The following is a 20,755-nucleotide window of genomic DNA, read 5'->3' on the forward strand; positions in this document are numbered from 1 at the left end:
TCTTCTCCACAGTATACGCATGCTAGTTCGGCAACCTTCATCTCCTATACTACAGAGGGAATTTTTAGAGTTTTAATCATATTTTTTAAAGATGATACCAGTGCTGTTAAGGATGTAATCGCATCAAGTCCTATTACTCCAGCAGCTCTTCTACCAGTACCAACTCTGGTAGTGGGGTATTGATAATCATTTTTTGCTATTCTTTCCAAAATTTTGTATACTTCATTGTAAGATTTGTCAAGCAACATCCCATTAGTGGGTGCATCCACCACCATTCATGTATGAGCATTTAATCTATTGTAGAACATTTCCATCTATGTCCAATGCTAAAAACCATGCATCTGGCATTTTCTAATTAGTTCCTTGAAACGCTTCCATGCTTTGTGTAATGTTTCATCTTCCAATTGCCTAAACAATGTAATGTCATTCCTAAGCTTGGCATTTATGTTGGGAGGATTGTACCTAAGCAGAAATCTCTAACACAGTTCATTTCTAGATGTTATCGTACCTAATGGTAACGCATTCAACCATGATCTAGCACGATCTCGCGATGAATAAGGGAACAATTTTAATCTAAGGGTATCTTCAGGGACTCCCTGCTACTTGAACGAGTCACAAACTTTAAGAAAAAGTTTCAAGTGCAATCTTGGATCTTCAGTAGGTAAGCCACTAAACTGCCCTACCATTTGCAGTATCTGAAACATAACTAGTTTCAATTCAAAGTGTTGAGCTTGAATATGTGGCCTAACAATTCCTGGATTTAGATCATCCAAAATAGGCACTAAATGTTCTCTGATGGGTCTGTCTCTGTCATTGATGATTCGAGGAATACTAGCATTCCTTTTATTCTGAAGTACTGGATCTTCCATGATTTGATCATTTCTAATTCTCTCCATTTCTCTTAAATATTTTCTTCTTCACCTTAATGTCCTTTCAATTTAAAGATCAAAACAATGTTCTGTATCCTCTTGAATACTTCTTCTCATGCACTAATACAAACCTGAAAAATAAAATAAAATACTAATTAACTACCCTAACAAAAATAACAGGTATAATAACAAATCAACTTTTCAACAACGTTACTGATCCCCGGTAACGACGCCAAAAACTTGTTGCATGTAAATAACTAATGCAATTGTGCAAGTGTACATGTTATTCAAGTAATAAAGTGATAAGTAAGTATTGTCTCCATAGGGATCGGAAATTGGTAAGAAATTTAGTAAGTTATTATAATCCTATTGATTGTACTAAATAGCCAGAAATACTTGCAAGTTGAATAAGGTGTTTTGTATAATGAATTAATGAAATCAAATTATAAAAACAAAGAATTGATGTGGAAAATAAAAAGCTGTGGCAAATTATAGAGAAAAGCAAGAGTATTTCTGTTGTTGAATGAATAGAGCTGGAATTATTTAGGTAAAATGTTCATATAAAAATAATGTAATGAAAAAATATTGTCTAATCAACTGCTCAGAGAGTCACTACTGTGCCGAAACTAAGCTTTAATTCTCTCTTGTTGGATGGTTTCTCATTCCAATATTGAAGTAGACATGTCCATTTTTTAGCACATCTTTTACTGGGTCAAATTATCAAGCTCATGACCTAATTGCATGGTCTTGCCGTCTGCATGAATTAATTTGTGCAGGTCCATCTTTCATTCACATTAATCACATCTTCAATGGTCCTCCTTGTAACACCCCTTACCCGTATCCGACGCTGGGATAGGGTTCGAGGTATTACCGGACTTAAACATAAACATTCATACAAAATCAGTCCATAAAATTTGGTCAAAATTAAAATCATCCAATCACATGTATATCATCCCTTATACGGGCCTACGAGGCACGAAACATACATAGGAGACAGTTCGGCACTAAACCGAGAACTTTTAGAACTTTGGGAAAACTTAGAAAATTTTCCTACTTTGGAGTCGCACACCCGTGTGGGTAGGTCTTGTGGTCACACACGCACGTGTGGCTTGGGACACGCCCGTGTCCTCAGCCTGTGTAACTCTCTATTTATGATGTCATCAACAAAATAAGGTCACATGGCCAAGTCATACGCCCGTGTGCTTAGGCCGTGTGACGAATTAAATTCCAAAAAATCAAGTGTAGACTTCACATAGCCTGGGCACACGCCCATGTCTTGAGGCCGTGTCCCTCACATAGCTGAAACACACGGTTGTGTCTTTGCCTGTGTGTTTACTACTGGGCATTCTGTTTTGCATAATTAGGGTGCAGGGGACACACGCCTGAATCACACGCCCGTGGGGTAGACCGTGTGTCACACACGGCCTAGACACATGCCCGCGTGTCTAATCGTGTGGACAATTTCTAGGCTATTTTCCAAGCCATTTGCCACCCTTAAACTCTCACACACTTAGACTCACTTCGTGGAATGCAACATGGCATATTTGATTATTCAAAGCATAGATATTCATGGTTAAATTATGACTTTGTAATGTCAATATATCACATATTCAATCTATCATGCTTTCGTATGGCATTCCACACCAATTTCATACTTGTTTATCATCTTCACTAACCTACTTTCAAGTTACACATTTGCACCACATTTATTGTCATACACATTAATCATATTTCATACATTAAATATACATGCCATCCATCATATTCACTAACATAAACAACCACAAGCCTCATCAAACACATACATTTAGCATGTAAATCACACTTCACCAAACATCTATCAAGCAACCACATCAAGCATAACACATTTGTATGCATGCACAAATAATTAGGGTTACAACCCAAATACTCAATATGAGCCACCTCTCAAGGCCATATACAAAATGAATCATAATACCATCATGAGCCATCACATTTGGCTAATCAATATGACACATAACAAAAAGACCAAGTCCCTATACATGCCATACTTAAAATGTTGAGACTAGCTATACCAAAATTTTCAATTGATAGTGTGATCGAAAACTCTGACGTCCTCCGATCCCCGAGCTAGCTTGGCGATACTATAAAAAAAGGAAAGGAAAAAGGGGGGTAAGCTTTAAAGCTTAGTAACTTCACATGTAAATTAATAAGTAACATAAATCATACAATTAACATGAGGTAAAGTTTCATAACTATCATCAAGTCTCATAAGTATAACTTTCTCATATGCATTCTTACCACATGTTTATAGCAAACCGAGACCTTTAATCATAGGTTTATGTACATACTTGTACCAAATTGCACATATTACTTACTTTCTCATCTTTGACATATTCATTAAGATTACCCATGGAACTTCTCTTTGAACTACACGTTGAACACTTGGAATACCATCGGATACATTGGAATCTCGTACCTAAGTGCCCCATATGTAGCCAACGCTACCTCATATCACATATCACATGTTTCTTGCTTTCGAGCTACTCACGGGTTTTCTCACACAAGCTGATGGTTAGGATGTAGCTACACGAGCTGCTCACACAAGCTGTTAGGTATCCGCAACACATGCCAGACTACCCAGCCACCAGTAGAACATACAAGACCAATACCCAGAATGCCATAACATGTGTCACATATATCATAAACTCAGACCACAACTCATGAGCTCAAATCACATAGTTCCTAGTGACATGTCACTTGTATCCTAAACTATTCCTAAGGTTCAAACAGGATTCTTCGATACCACATTTCTGTTGAACTTTTTCGTAACGTCGATTTCAATACTCATAGCTCCAATCACATACTTATGGAATAATCAAAGCATAATACATAATAAATTTAGGCATTAAACACATGGTACAACGTTACATTAATTATATATGTACTTACCATACATGCAACATTAAAGCATTTAAAGTATGGTACATGTTGCATAATTTGCATCTGAACTTACCTCGATATAAAATGATAGAAACGAGCATAACACTCATAAACTTCATTTTTCCCCCGATCAAGACCCGAATCACGTTTTTCTTGATCTATAATGCCAAATTTAACTTGTTCAATACATACATTATTTGAATTGACCCATAATTCATACTTTAGTAAAATTACCTTTTTACCCTTAACATTTTACTTATTTACACTTTAGTCCCTAGGCTAATAAAATAAAATGCATGCATTTTCTTGATTACCCAAGCCTAGCCGAACCTATACCATGTTCATATCAGCCCACATTTTCCTTTATTTCACATTTTTACTGCTCATTTTTACACATTTTTCAAAAAAGTCCTTTTTAGGTGTTTTCACTAAAAATCACTTAGTAAAAGATGTTTATCATACATCAAACTTTCATATTCCTCCATTAAACACCAAAATACATGCATACCACACATGGGTAAGTTTTTGAACATGAAACTTAGCTCAAAATAATGGTAGAAATAGCTAGATCGGTTGATGACAACTTTAAAAATGCAAAGAACATTAAAAACGATGATTGAGAGCACTTACAATCAAGCTTGAAAAGTTAAAAACCCTAGCTATGGAACCCTTGCAAATTTCAGCACACAAGGAGGAAGAAGGACAAAATTTTGACTTGATTTTTCCCTTTTTATTCTTTTATTAACCAAATAAGTAAAATGCCCTTTAAGCCTTTCTTTCAAAATTTTCCTATTCATGGCCATTTTTGTCCAAAATTTTAGAACTTGGTCAAATTTCTATTTAAGAACCTCTAATTAATAATCCAATGCAATTTCAAACTTGAAGTTTCTAGAACACAAGTTTTTCAACTTATTCAATTTAGTCCCCAAAGTCAAATTGGGCACCTTAGGCATAGAATTTCTTCATGAAAATTTCACACAAACATGTAATCATATCATGATCATCAAATAATCATAAAATAATTATTTCTATTTTAGATTTATGGTCTCAAAACCATTATTCTAACTAGACCCTAATTCAAGATGTTACAACTCTCCCCCTTTAGGGATTTTTGTCCCCAAAAATCTTACCAGTAAAAATGTTTGGGTATTGGCTTCTCTTTGTTTCCTTGGGTTCCCATGTGGCCTATTCAACCCCATGTCATTGCCATAACAATTTTACTAGGGAAATACTTTTATTTCTTAATTGTTTGACCTTCCGAGCTAAAATTTTAACCGGTTCCTCACCATAAGTCATATCCGGTCGTATTTCCACCTCTATAGGTGAAATCACGTGTGAAGGGTCAGAACGGTAACGACGTAACATAGAAACATGGAACACATCGTGAATCTTTTCCAACTCGGATGGTAAGGCTAATCGATAAACAACTAGCCCTATTCTCTCGGTGATCTCATACCGCCCTATAAAACGAGGACTCAACTTTCCTTTTCTACCAAATCTCAAAACCTTTTTCAACAGAGACACTTTTAAAAATACCTTATTACCGACTTGAAGCTCAATCTCTTTCCGTTTCAAATCTGCATAGGACTTCTGTCTATCTAATGCAGCTTTCAAACAATCACGAATTATCTTCAGTTTCTCTTCGATTTCTTTGACTAAGTCAACCCTGTGAATCTGATTTTCAATGAGTTCAGTCCAATACAGAGGAGTTCGACACTTACATCCATATAATGCCTCATAGGGCGCCATTTTAAAACTCTTCTGATAACTGTTGTTGTAGGCAAACTCTACCAACGACAAGTACTTTTCCCAACTGCCTTGAAATTCTAAAACACAACATCGGAGCATGTCTTCAAGTATCTGTATTACTCTCTTTGATTGACCATCGGTTTGCGGATGGAAAGCGGTACTAAAATTAAACTTTTTACCTAAAACTTCTTTTAACTTTTTCCAAAACCGCGATGTGAATCTCGGGTCCCTATCTGAAATAATCGATATATGTATTCCATGAAGTCTAACAATTTTACCAATGTACAATTCAACTAACTTATCAAGTGAGTAATCGGTATGTACCGAAATAAAGTGAGCTGATTTAGTCAGTCTATTGAAAATAACCCATATGACATCTTTGTTTCTCAAAGTTAAGGGCAAACCTGTCACAAAATCCATAGCAATCTGGTCCCATTTCCACTCGGGAACCATCATGGGCTGAATTAAACCTAAATCTGCTTGATGTTCAGCCTTTACTTGTTGACAAACTAAGCATTTCGATACAAACTCTGAGATATCTCTTTTCATACCATTCTACTAATACATTTTCTTCAAGTCATTATACATTTTTATGCGGCCCGAGTGAAGTGACAAACAACCATTGTGTGCCTCATATAAAATATTCCGAATCAACGCACTGTCCTTTGGAACACAAATCCTACCACAAAATCTCAAACAACCATCAGAATCACTCAGAAAATCTGGTTCACTGCTGGACTCACACTAAATTCTCATAGCTTGCAACTCTTTATCAACTTTCTGAGCATCACAAATCTATTGAAGAAAGTCGGTCTAGCTCTCAGTTCAGCTAGAATCAAACCATCATCGGACCAAGTTAGTCGTGTATTCATAGCCCTTAAGACAAACAATGACTTCCTACTAAAAGCGTCGGTGACCATATTTGCCTTACCTGGATGATAATCAATCACAAGCTCATAATCTTTTAACAGTTCCAACCATCCTCGTTGTTGTAAGTTCAAATCCTTTTGAGTCATCAAGTACTTAAGACTTTTGTGATCGGTATAGACATGACATTTCTCACGAAATAAAAAATGTCACCAAATATTCAAAGCAAACACTATGACAGCCAACTCTAAGTCATGTGTAGGATAGTTCGTCTGGTGAGGCTTCAGCTGTCTCGAAGCATAAGCTACGACTTTACCCTCTTGCATAAGTGCACATCCCAAACCATTTGAGAAAGCATCACTATAAATCACAAATTCTTTACTTGACTAGGGTTGTACTAAAACTGGAGCCTCAGTCAACAATGCCTTTAATTTTTCAAAACTCTGTTGGCATTTTTCTGTCTCTTCAAACTTGACATCTTTCTGCAACAACCTTATCATCGGAGTAGCAATCATGGAAAATCCTTTAACAAACCATCGGTAGTAAACATCTATGCCCAAAAAGCTTTTAACCTCGGATAAATTCCTTGGCGGTTTCCATTCTATAATAGCAGAAATCTTACTCGGGTCAACTCTAATACCATCGCTTAAGACAATGTGGCCTAAGAATCCAACTTCTCGAAGCCAAAACTCGTTTTTACTAAAATTAGCATACAATTTATTATCTCTCAAAGTTTGCAAAACCGTTTTCAAATGCTCGATATGTTCTGTCTCATCTCTCAAATAAATCAGGATATCATCAATAAACACAACAACAAACTTGTCTAAATATGGCCAAAATATTCGATTCATTAAATCCATAAACACAATAGGTGCGTCCGTCAACCCAATGGCATAACAAGAAATTCATAGTGGCCATACCTAGTTCTAAAAGCAGTTTTAGGCACATCCGACTCTTTAACTCGCAACTGATAGTGGTTGGACCTCAAGTCTATTGTAGAAAACCATGTCGCTCCTTTCAATTGATCAAACAGGTCATCAATCCTTGGCAAAGGATACTTGTTCTTGATTGTTACCTTATTGAGCTGTCGGTAGTCTATACACAATCTCATAGATCCATCTTTCTTTTTCACGAATAATACCAGAGCGGCCCACGGTGAAAAGCTCAGTCTCACAAAACCCTTATCGGTCAATTCTTGCAACTGTGACTTCAATTCTTTCAACTCAGTTGGGGCCATCCTATATGGAGCAATCGAGATAGATGCAGTACCAGGGAGTAACTCAATACCAAACTCAACTTCCCTAATAGAAGATAATCCAGGAAACTCTTCCGGGAACACATCTGGATACTCACATATAACAAACACTAATTCAACCTTCAATTTAGAATCTTTTGTACTCAATACATAAGCCAAATAAGCTTCACATCCTTTTCTCATACATTTTTGAACAGACATCGAAGAAATCACAATTGGCATCCTATCTGACTCATTTGATTCAACCCGAAGAGTTTCACCATTTTCACATTTCAATTCTATAACTTTCTGCCTACAATTTACTACAGCATCATGAAATATCAACCAATCCATACCTAATATAACATCAAATTCATCAAACGGTAACAATATCAAGTCAACCGGAAAACAATAACCTCTAATCATCAAAGGGTGTTTCTTACATACCTTATAAACTAAAACATGCTTGCCTAACAGGTTTTACACCTTAATCATAAATACCGTAGACTCAATAGGCATATTCATGCTAGATACCAATTTTATGCACACATACAATTGAGTAGAACCAGGTTCAATCAAGGCAATAATAGTAGTATCATAAAGAGAAAAAGTACCAGTGATCACATCGGGAGAAGATGCATCCTCACGCGCACATATGGCATAGGCTCTAGCCGGAACTCTAGCATTGGATCTCACAGCTGTATCCCTCGTTACATTTTTTCAACTTGCCCCAGTACCAACATTTCTCGAAGGTCTCTCTTTTGTAGTCGTTGTAACACCCCGTACCCGAGGCCGTTGCCGGAGTCGGACACGAGGGGTTAACAGACCTAATTCCCTTATTTTACAATCCATTTTAAAATTTCCGGACTAGTGGCTAATTGCGTCCTTGTCACCTTAAAATCATATCTTGAGTTCCAAAACTCGAAAATCAGTTTCGTAAATTTTCCCTGGAACTAGACTCATATATCCATCTACAAATTGTTTTCTAGAATTTTTGGTCGGCCAATTAGTACAGTTTATTATTTAAAGTCTCCCCTGTTTCGGGGTTCGACTGCTCTGACCTTCATGCATTACAACTTATATATCTTCCTGTCCAGGTCTTCATTACTTATGCCATTTGTTTCTAACGAAACTAGACTCGAAAAGGAATCTATACATATATGGCATGACCTCTAATTATCTCTGGTTAATTTATAGTGAATTTCTAAAGTCAGATCAGGGGATCCAAAAATCACTCTGGCCCTATTCCATGAAAACTTAAATATCTATTAAAGTACTACTCATATGATCGTTTTGTTTCTTCCATATGAAAGCAGAATCAATTAGGTTCAATTACATAATTTATTCACTATTTAATTCCATTCCCACTATTTTTAGTGATTTTTCAAATCCGCACCTTCTTCTTTGTCAACATCTGCTTTTAAGGTAAACTTTATCTATTTCATGGTTTTCCATGAATCAACTAGAATTTGTCATACAAAGCACCAAAATGATCATGATTAACCATTCCAATGGCTAATCGTTACCAACATTCCATACCTCTCAATGAACAACATACAAAATGATTATAATGCTATGCTCAAAGTGTATATAAGCCATTTTCGCATGGCTATCCAAATTTATACAAAACCAAAGGTGCGTGACCAACAACAAAAAGGGTAGTCCTATACATGCCATTTTCGAGTTCAACCAAAAGTGTACCAAAAAAGGGCTTTGATAGTGTGGACGACTTGACTTCGACGATCCAAAGTCGATAACCGACAAACCAAAATCTATAAAAGAGATTCAAAGAACGGAGTAAGCATTTAATGCTTAGTAAGTTTCGAGCAATGAAATCATGCACAATCAAGTATAGCATTCATACGACTAAACGAATAATTTCATATACACATATTCTCACAATCATACCTACTTCACATTTCCAACCTTTATATTCATACGTAAGGAATCAACTTGTCTAAAAGTGGAAGCTTGTTAGTCGATTGAGCAAATACTATTTAGAAGGAATCAATTATCTCAATGCACATACTGAAACATACCTCATCGTTGGGATTTTACGAGCGTATTAATTGAAATTATTATAGCAAGATCGCTCATTCCCAAACCCAAGTATCTTCGGGATTTAGCCGGATATAACCACTCGCATAAGGCCTTGGTCTTAGCCGAGATATGGTCACTAGCATAAATGCCTTGGGACTTAGCCGGATATAATCGCTAGCACAAATGCCTTGGTCTTAGCCCGAATATAGCAACTTCGCACAAATGCCTTGGATCTTAGTCCGAATATAGTCACTAGCATAAAAGCCTTCGGGACTTAGCCCGGATATCATTCGAATAACCATGCACATATATCAATAATCATGACACATCCATATTTCATTTTCATTACCAAAGCTCAAACACAAGACACTTATCGCACTTACTAATTTCGGCTCAATAGCCACATACAAAGAGCACGATTTTGATTTGCTTTATGACATGATCTCTATGCACATACGGCTACCCATCATACATATAGACTAATTAATTCAACATATAATTCAAGTAGAATCATTATATCACCGTATTTTTGTCATGACTATACGTCATGACTTAATCAAATCGTAAACTAAGTTTCATTACTCAAAACTTACCTCGGATGTTGTCGAAGCGATTTGGTGCTATTCGATCACTTTTTCCTTTCCCTTGTCCAACTTTGGTCCTCTAAGCTCTTGAGCTAATTCAAGCAAATTTAACTTATTAAGGTCTCATTATGCTAGCTTATGGCCGAATATGACAAGGAGTTGATAGGTCATATGGCCACCTTTAGCTCAAATACAAAGCAGTCATACGCATTTTTAATCATATTGAGCAATTTAATACAATTAATCTAACATTTCCTCATGTGCACCTTCATGACCGAATACACACATCATTAATCTAATATCAATTAACTAAGCACTTTAACAAATTCTCCTTGAGTCGATTTTCTAAGTCAAGATAAAAGCATCAATATGCTTGCCCCTAACCGAATACATGCAACACCAATCTATCTCATGTGGCCGAATATGCATGTCTATGTTGAGGCCAATTATATGCTTAATACTTCCTACAAATATGGTTACTTGTATTAACTACATACCATTTTGTTTCAAGTTCAAAACTCGGCTAATACACATATGTACACAATCAAATACTAATATTTGCACTTCACCTTACTACCATTTCTCATGCAAATAACATGAACAACAACCATATTTCCTACTATGGCCGAATGCATCAAGACACCATACCATTTCAATTTTGGTCATGGGTTAAACAAAGAACCTAATGTCTATCTCAAAAAAAATTCTAAAAAGAAAATCCAAGAGGCATCAATCCACTATCACATGTATCATTATAAAGCTTCACATTTAGCATGCAAATGACATCAACACAAATCCACCTTAGCCGAAACTTAGCTCATCTTCATGCATCATCACCAACATCAAACACCACCCAAGAAGACAACACCCATGGCTGAATATCATCTCCATCACATAGCAAAGATTTAAACCATGGGCTAGGTAGAACTCAAGCTAACAACTAAAACATGCATGCATCTCATGGAACATCATCAAACATACCTTAATCTAGATACAAGTATGGCCGAACCTCCTCAACCTTTTCTTCCCCTCCTTCCTTTGATTTTTCGGTCAAGAAGAAACAAATGAGAACCTTTTCTTTTTTTTTTCATCATCCTACTAACCATTATTATTTTATCATTTCTAACATAAACCATTAACACAACATGTTTATGACATGTTTTGCCCATCACCCTTTGTCATGGCCGGCCACTACTAATTAAATGGGGGAAATTGACATGCAAGTCCACCCCTTTGATTACATGCACTAATAGATCCTTATAGATTAACCTATCACATTTCAAAAGTGTCACACATAAGTCCTATTAACTAAATTCACATGCAATTAACTAAATCAAAGCTTAAAACTTTCACACATTCATATTCACATATTTTAGACAATAATTACCATATTCAAATAATTTGGTGACTCAGTTTAGCGGTCCCGAAACCGCTTTCCGACTAGGGTCACTTTAGGGCTGTCACAACTCTCCCCCACTTAAGAAATTTTCGTCCCCGAAAATCTTACATGTAAACAGGTTTGGGTATCGTTCTTTCATAGAGTTCTCGAGTTCCCAAGTAGCTTCTTCCATCCCGTGTTTGAGCCATAACACTTTTACTAAAGGAACCTTTTTGTTTCGCAACTCTTTCACTTCACGAGCTAGGATACGAATTGGTTCTTCTTCGTAACTCATATCGGCTTGAATTTCAACCTCGGAGGGACTTATTATGTGCGAAGGATCAGATCTGTAACGTCGAAGCATCGAAACATGAAAAACGTTGTGGATCCTTTCCAATTTAAAGTTAGTGGCCGGCCATGATTATGATGATTTGTAATATATGCATTTTATATATATAAGAAATATAATTATTAAATGTTTTATAATAAACATAAGAAATTAATAAAAGAAAAGAAAGCCATACATCCTTGCCTTGTTCTTGCCGAATGTTAGAGAAAGAAAGAAGAAATATGCTTTGAGGATTTCGGTAATGTAGCAAGCTAAACATTTAAGGTAAATTTCATGTAGTTTTTGTTAATGTTTAATAGATGTGTGATCCTTGTTTAATTAGTGTTAAAGCCCATGTTGAAATTTTGATTTCGGTTGAGGTATGTGCATTTGGTCATAGAGGAAATTGAATCAAATTTGGTTGTTTGTCTTAATTAAGGAGAGAAATTTATGAATCTATAATTATAAGTGACTAAATGGTAAAATAATGAGTTGGAGGGACTTGTATGTGAAGAGATGGCATTCGGTTAAGAGTATCTTTGACAAATTTGGTTCTTGTTATTTTGCATGAACTTAGATTAATTTGTAAGGACTTGAAAATAGTAAGGAATATTCGGATGAAGTGAAATAGATAGAATGTTGAGTAATTACATGTTAAGGATGTTAAGGCTTAATTGTTAATGTTTGAATTCTATAAAGGGGGCTGTTATGCGAATTAATTTTAAGTTGTGTTATTTTATATAATCTATAGGGTAATGTTAAGTGGATCAATTGATCGATTAAATAGTTGCTTTACTTTAATTCAAGCTCAAGACCCAAAGAACCGAGATTTGGATTGGGAAAGGCGAAGTTAGCCGAGTAGTCGACACTATTGTACGAAGTTGTCGAGGTAAGTTCTTAAGTAATTTAAATTCAATTCAGTATGCTTAGAATTTAAATAAACATAGTCAGGTAAAATGCTTGATTATATAGATGTATAAATATAATGTGGTGGATATATGTTTGGAGAAATGATTAGAGCCAAATGTGGCTAAATTATTAATCCGATATAGATATAGAAATATAATGTGCTGCATGTGTGTTTGAATAAATAAATTGAGCCGAATGTGGCTATACTTTTTGAATTGAAATAGACATTGAGACAAGGTGCCGAAGGTATTTTCAAATGAAAGGATTGATGAAATTGATGTGTATCAAAGTAGTTGTGTTATGACTCATACTATGTGTATTCTTAGCAATGAGCTAAGTAGTGAATGATTGTAACATAGGGCTAAAAGCCTAGCAGGCATATTCTTTGGTGATATGATTCAGTTATAATTCTAGCAGCAACATTTGGTATGATTTTTCGTGACTAAGAATTGATGTGTTATTGAACAAGTTAAAAATGAGTGTAAAGCCAAGTATGAGTTAAATTGTTATTAATTCGTAATAAGGTACGCATGTGAATAGTTATGAAAATTTTTGTATGTAATTTATGATTGAATGATGGCTATGATTTAAATGATATTGATTTGGTATATCCAATTGAAGTATAAGTTATGAAAGTATGAAAGAACAGGTGAATTGTTTATCGAAATGTGATATTCGGGCCTCAGCCTAGTAAGCTTTAAGCTGGTGAATAATATTATCGGGCTTCGGGCCTAGCAGGCTATAATGCCGGTGAGATAATATCGGGCTTTGGGCCTAGCAGGCTATAATGCCGGTGAAATGATATCGGGCTTCAAGCCTAGCAGGCGAAATGCCGGTGAATGAGTTTAGACTTAAAGTCTAGCAGGTTTCGTGCCGGTGATGAATTCGGGTTTAAAACCTAGCAGGCTAAATGTCGGTGATTTGATAAAAGTCTAAGACTATGAGACCTTGTGTTAAATCGGCAATTGAATTCGTTCAATACATTAAGTTGGCTAGGTATGTGATATATACTTATACATGTTAGATCGATTAGAATTGAATCATGAATGTGAAATGAGAAGCATAGGTGAAGATGTCATATGTGTATGTGTGTATTCGGTCATGGTGAAAGGTTATATGAATTATGTGAAATACCATTTAGATATGAATGACGAAAGTAACTGTGGTTATGAAATGGTACAATGGTTGAATTCGGTTGAATTAAAGTTGACACTGAAGTATTTAAATGCCTATGTCATAAATGTGAGTAAGGGTAAAACCATCGTAAATTATCGATAAGGGTGGGCTATGTGCGAAACCATCTTATAATTACTAATTTGAACGGTTGTGTGCGAATCATTGAGCATGATGTATTGTATTGAGATTATGCTTAAGTGAAATTATAGATATGTGATGAAATTGATTGGTGATATACATGATTAAATAATTTGAATGCAAAGAATGTGTGAAAGAGTAAATTTGTAATAGATCTGCTTGGGACAGCAGCAGCAATGTGAATTTGGAAAATCACCATAAATTGTGGGAGTTGATTTAGAAGCTGAATAAATTATGTAATTAAATCTTAATGAGTCTAGTTTCTTATAAAAGAAACCGTGTAAGCAAAAGAATTTCTGATAATGAGATATTTGAAGTGGTGTGAGACAGAGTCAAATGACTTTGGGGTCTCCTGTTCTGTTTTTAGAAAATCATTATAATTTGTAAAAAAAATGGTTATAAGATAAAATTTATATTATTAGACTCCTTAATGAGTATATTTTCAAATGAAATCAACGAGAACATATTTTGAATTCTGTACAATGAGAAATTTGATTCGTACTGAAGAGTGGTCAGATTAGTCAAATAGTGAAGCAGGGGAAAATTTAAGAAAAATCTGGTATTGATTGGCCAAACTAAAAATTCTGAAAATTTTATGGATAGAAGATATATGAGTCTATTTTCAAAGAAAATTAACAGAAATTGATTTGGAGTTTAGTAGCTCCAGTTATAAATAATTTAGTGACTATTGCTCAGGAAGTCAACTTGTAGTGAATTTGTGATTATGTTGTAAACTTTGATAAAACTTGTTAATGAGTTGCTTATTGTTTTCTTATGAACTTACTAAGTGTAAAGCTTACTCCCCTTTTCTTTCCCATATTCCCTAGGGTTTCTAGGTTAGCTCGGGTTGGAGGCTGTCAGAGATATTATCACATAGTCGAGTCTACGCTATCTGCATAAGTAAATCTTAGTGTTTCGAGTCTATGGCATGTATAGGGTTGTAAAGTTGAGTATGTAATATTATGATTAAGCCAAAGACTTTGGCTTGTTATTAAGGTAGTTTGATTATTCATATGCTTGTATGTTATTATCTCCTGTGATGTGGTTAATAACATTTATATTTAGAATTTGAATTGTGAGTCATTGTTGAGTAAGTAAATGATACAAGACTAAGATATTGGTAAATATTTAATAATACCTCATGAATGTTTTGGGGCCTTGTAAGCCCGATTAAAGGATAATATACGCGTGTATGAAAAGTTTAAAATTGATCAAAATTTTTTTACAGCCTGGTTTTATATAAATGGTTGAGTTTAAATCTGGTGGCACCTCGAACCCTGTTCCGGCGAGGGATACGGGCGAAGGGTGTTACACGGCCTGGGTACATGCCTATGTCCTGAATCGTGTCCCTCACATGGTTGAGACACATAGCCGTGTCTTTGCCTGTGTGTTTACTACTGGGCATTCTATTTTGCATAATTAGGGTGCAGGGGACACATAGCCGGTTCACACGTCCGTGGGGCAAATCGTGTGTCACACATGGCCTAGACACATGCCTACGTGTCTAACCGTGTGGACAATTTCTACGCTATTTTCCAAGCCATTTTCCACTCTTAAACTCTCAGACATGTAGACCCACTTCGTGGCATGCAACATGACACATTTGATTATTCAAAGCATAGATATTCATGGTTAAATTATGACTTTGTAATGTCAACATATCACCTATTCAATCTATCATGCTTTCATATGGCATTCCACACCAATTTCATATTTGTTTATCATCTTTGCTAACTTACTTTCAAGTTACACATTTGCACCACATTTATTGTCATACACATTAATCATATTTCATACATTAAATATACATGCCATCCATCATATTTACTAACATAAACAACCACAAGCCTCATCAAACACATACATTTAGCATGTAAATCAAAAGGGTTTTCTCCCAAGCAGTTGCAATGTAAGGTATAGGTGCAATAACATTGGCCTATGATTCGATCCAATTCTTTCGAAGTGTTGAACATGTGACTTAGTGAAAACTAGCAATAATTGATCATTACAAATTCATTGGTCAAACCACTACTGAAGTGATCCTCAAGCCCAAGTAAAAGATGGTCCTATATAATCGATATCATGTAGACCCATATAAAAAATAAAGCTTCTAAACAAGCCACTAACTCTGCACCTCCTCTCTGCTCCTCTCTTTCACTCATCTTGAGCAACAAAAGAATTGAAGTTTCCCCCCAAGAACTAAGCAGCATTCGATGAGGGTGCAAAGCGAGCAAGCTTCCTCCAAAGAAATTTCCTAACTAAAATTCTTGGATTGGTGTATACTACTGTTAAGAAGAAAATTCCAAGTCATGTTCTTCATCCTTGCAACTAGAAGTGCCTCTCTCAAGACGTAGAACTTGGAATACAACTTGTCAATGTGCATAGTTGAAAAGCTTGCTTGTGCCATAATTGTTTCACTGTTGTCCTTAATGATAAAAACAACCCCATATCCCACAATTCATTTTTTCCCCAAGGAAATATACACACTATAAGAACTATGTTAGGAGTTTATAAGTGACATTGTGTTAATTTGAGTATCGTACACTATTTTCCCTATCCTTGATATCAAAACTTTCCCTTATTTGTTCCACCATAATGCAAGCTTGACTAACTGTAACACCCCCTTTTCAAATTTCTTTTTAGTAAAACACCAATTTGACACTTTAGTACAATTCTTTAAAATGATTTTCAATATTTAAAAAGCTTTAGGTACAAATTAAAAAATCATTTTAAATTGTTTTTAAGGTGTTTAGACATGCTTAAAACATAAAAGCGGTCTTCGGGATTAAAACGACCAAAAATGCATGTTGCATAAGTACAATGTTTCAAAACTTAGAGCTTAAGTCTAAACACATAGATCCGAAGCCTCAAGAGTAGGTGGTTTACTATAGATTTTTGGCTACTAACATGCTAATCTCGATATTAGAGAGGCCTAGTCTCGAGACTTGATATAGGGGACCTTGAAATTGGTTCTAAAACACTTCAAGTCATCCCTCAAACATCATAATGTAATAATTCTAAAATAATTTTAAAACCATATTAAAGTCCATTTAAGCACTAAATCATAGTACAAACATGGTTAAGCAAATTGAGGAATGTGGCACCTCATACCCAACCCAGACGGTGGACTTGAATGTAAGATATCACTTTCTATTATCGAAGCTGTTGGATCTGGTGCCCTGAGTGTAGTATATTCGTTAGTAAACTTGTAATAATTTTTATAATTTTCCTTATATGGTTTTTGTACGTAAAGAAAAATGGAAGAAAATGTTGCTTATTGGTTGTCTAATGTTTAAACTAATACTAAGTGGTATTACGTGGTCGGATCGTAATACAGAAAATTAGCTTATATTAGTAAACTAAACATTTCCTTAGCCTAATCGAAAATGAGCAAACTGATTAAAAAACTAATATGTCTTCTATCAAGTCCAATTGGGGAGATGCTTTATCTTAGGCATCGGAGCGGATAACTCCTAGAAGATAGAGACATAGATGTAATTGACTAGACTGACAATATATCAGGATGGACCCAAGAAGAATAGATCCTGAATTTATTTATGGATATATTCATTTGTGACGTTCATAGTGTGACATACCTAAATCCTGAGTGGATGATGGACTATGTATGTGTAACTCATATAATTGATGTAAGTAAAAGCTTGAGTTCAGATAAGGAACTGAAAGATGGTGTTGAGTGTACGACTTCTATAGTATGTAGTGTTATTCACAATAGTGGAATTCATAGTCAGAGACATGGGTAAATGATATCCTCTCATTGGCATCAGATGGTTGATGAAAAGTAAATGTGGCCATGGGTCATTTGCCTTTGTGATGGATGACTTGATCACTATTTGATAGTGATTGTCTTTTCATGAAGGAAGATGTAATGGATAGCATGAGATAAAATAGGATCATATTGGGAGAACGTATACTATCCCAAAGAGATTAAGGGTATTTTATGAGGGTAACACACTTATGATAAAGTCATTAAATGAGCATTGATCGAGTTGCTTTCGAAATGGTATGCCATTGGGGAGAGCTCAGTCATGATACTATACTGGAATAACTTCATGACTAAATGAGTTTATAGTTTATAAGCAAAAACCTGGAACTTAATTATAAATCATTTGAGTCTCAATTGCATATGTCTAATCTATCCCTCTGCTAGCTCGTTGAATGCTTTCGAATGTACTAACGTCTAGAGTGTGAATACTACTAAAAAATATATGGAATTTGAGGCGGTGTCCACAAAAATACGAGTCAAGTTGTAATAGAGTTACAAAAAAGTAGGTGAGTACTCCGAGGATCGTACCCAAGAGAGGTGAATACTAAATTAATTCTAATCTAAACGCTAATAGATCTAATTATTATTTTAAATTAATTATAGTACGTAAACATAAATAAAAAGGATTTTTGGGATTTTTATAAAAGTAGAATAATAATAAAGAAATAAATAACAAGAGATTGAAAGGTATATTTAATCAAATCTGAGTGTGGATGATTAGCTCGTTTCGGCAATTCCTATCAACTGCCACTTCAGGTTCCTCATTAATTAACTAGTCATTATCCTAGTAGGATCTTCTAATCTTCTACTAAAATAACGAGTCGGCAAGAACTACTTATCTTCCGATCTCACAGTCCAGACTTGCTTGGGGTGAAGGTGTTCATGGATAGGCCAAACCAATTTTGGGTTAATTCCCACCTTGATGACTTCTTAGGGTTGTCAAGCCTAGGGTTTAAGTTCTTCCTTTCCCAAACTGCTGATCTATTTAGTAACCCTATAAAATAGTTAATAGATCATACCTCCACTCGCTAGTCCCCCATAGAAGGATTAGTTCCTCATGGAATTAATAAACATTATAAACTTGATATTGAATATATGCATAAAGAATAAAATAAGAGTAGAGTTTATAGAATCCTGCTTGTATTTGATATATATAAAGTGCTGAAATCCTCAAATGTTTGATTGTGTTTACAAATCAAGTTCTTCAAAGAACACAAATGAAAAGAATTGAAAACAAGTCTAGACCCAAAGAGAAAGAAAAATAGACTGAAAACAAAATTTTACAAAGGAAACTAATAATATGAAAAGTTGTTCATAACAAGTGTTAAATGAGCCTATTTATAGATTTAGGGTTGCTATCATCCTCAACCCTAGGCCAGTTGACTTTCTTGTGTTAAAAATTTGATTGTGTAGACCAAAATGCCCTTGACTCGTAAGTGCTTCCCTTATAGGACCGATGTTGAGACACCTCAGTGCATGTGTTGCGACATCGAGGGTAGTATGCTCATATTTGGGGTATCTTCAGGGGTGTTTGTGACATTGTAACACCCCTCACCCGTATTCAACGTCGGAGTAGGGTTACGAAGCACTACCAGACTTATTTGATAAATAAACATACATTTCATATACATTTTCCATTTCCAAATACAAGCTTACGAAGCCCAAAACATGCATTAGGAGTGGTTCGGGACTAAACCGATAACTTGGGAAACTTTAGAAAACTTAGGAAATTTTTCAAAATACAGAGGACACACGCACGTATGGCCCGGTCATGTGTCTCACAATGCCAAAGACACGCTCGTGTCACAAGCTGTGTGGACATTCGAAATGGGATCACATGACCGTGTCCTAGCCCCGTGTTCGACCTCTTGTAACTCTCTGACTTGGGTCACACGGCCAACCACACGCCCATATGACCAGCCCGTGTGCCCTTCGAAATGGCCTCACATGACTGTGTGCCAGGCCGTGTTCTAGGCCGCGCCAAACCTATAGGGTATACTGACTTATGCCACACGGCCAAGTCATACACCCGTATGTTGGGCCGTATGGAGTATACTGACTTGGCTTCTAATTAAACACCAGGGGACACACGGTAGTGTCACTTGCCGTGTGTTACATATGGCTGAGACACACGCCTGTGTGGAGAAAAATAGGCTATTTACCAAGCCATCTTTTTCACCCAAACTTTATTTACATATACCAAACCAAATGGCACAAAACATGGCATAAATAAGCATTCAACTAACCACAACCAAGCATAATTCATACCATTTCCATACCAAAACTAACAAGGCACACAAGTACCACATTAGGCTATTCAATTTTATACCAAATTCACATTCTCAATTCACTTAACTAGCTAAATTCATATATGCACTTTCATTTATACATCACTTTACCTAAATTACAAGCATACCAATTCACAAACAACCATTCACCACAAGCATTTATATATCAATTACCAAGTGCATAACCAAGGTCATTTGCTCATATATATACATCACCAAATATACCTAATTAAGCCAACTCTCACGACTATACAAAAAACCAAACACTTAACATTTACAAGCCAATTCAAATGGCTAAATTAATTACCAAACCATAAACCAAAATGACCACAATTCTTATACATGCCATATAACCAAAACATAAGCTCAAAAGTACTGAAGTAGAAGCTCGATAGTGAGATACAATCTCTGACGACTCCCAATCCGAGCTAGCTTCGAAATTCACTATAAAACATGAAAAAGTAAACAAAGTAAGCTATAAAGCTTAGT

General features: G+C 35.6%; 1 non-coding gene across 1 annotated transcript; it reads left to right on the forward strand.

Annotated features, from left to right (window-relative positions):
* Nucleotides 1-330: 330 nt before the first annotated feature.
* LOC128291115 (small nucleolar RNA R71) lies at nt 331-437 on the forward strand. The gene has a single exon (XR_008280891.1). It is a non-coding gene; the product is annotated as a small nucleolar RNA R71 (small nucleolar RNA).
* Nucleotides 438-20,755: the final 20,318 nt, after the last annotated feature.

This window comes from Gossypium arboreum, chromosome 3 (genome assembly GCF_025698485.1).
Source record: "Gossypium arboreum isolate Shixiya-1 chromosome 3, ASM2569848v2, whole genome shotgun sequence".
In the NCBI taxonomy this organism is placed as follows: Eukaryota; Viridiplantae; Streptophyta; class Magnoliopsida; order Malvales; family Malvaceae; genus Gossypium; species Gossypium arboreum.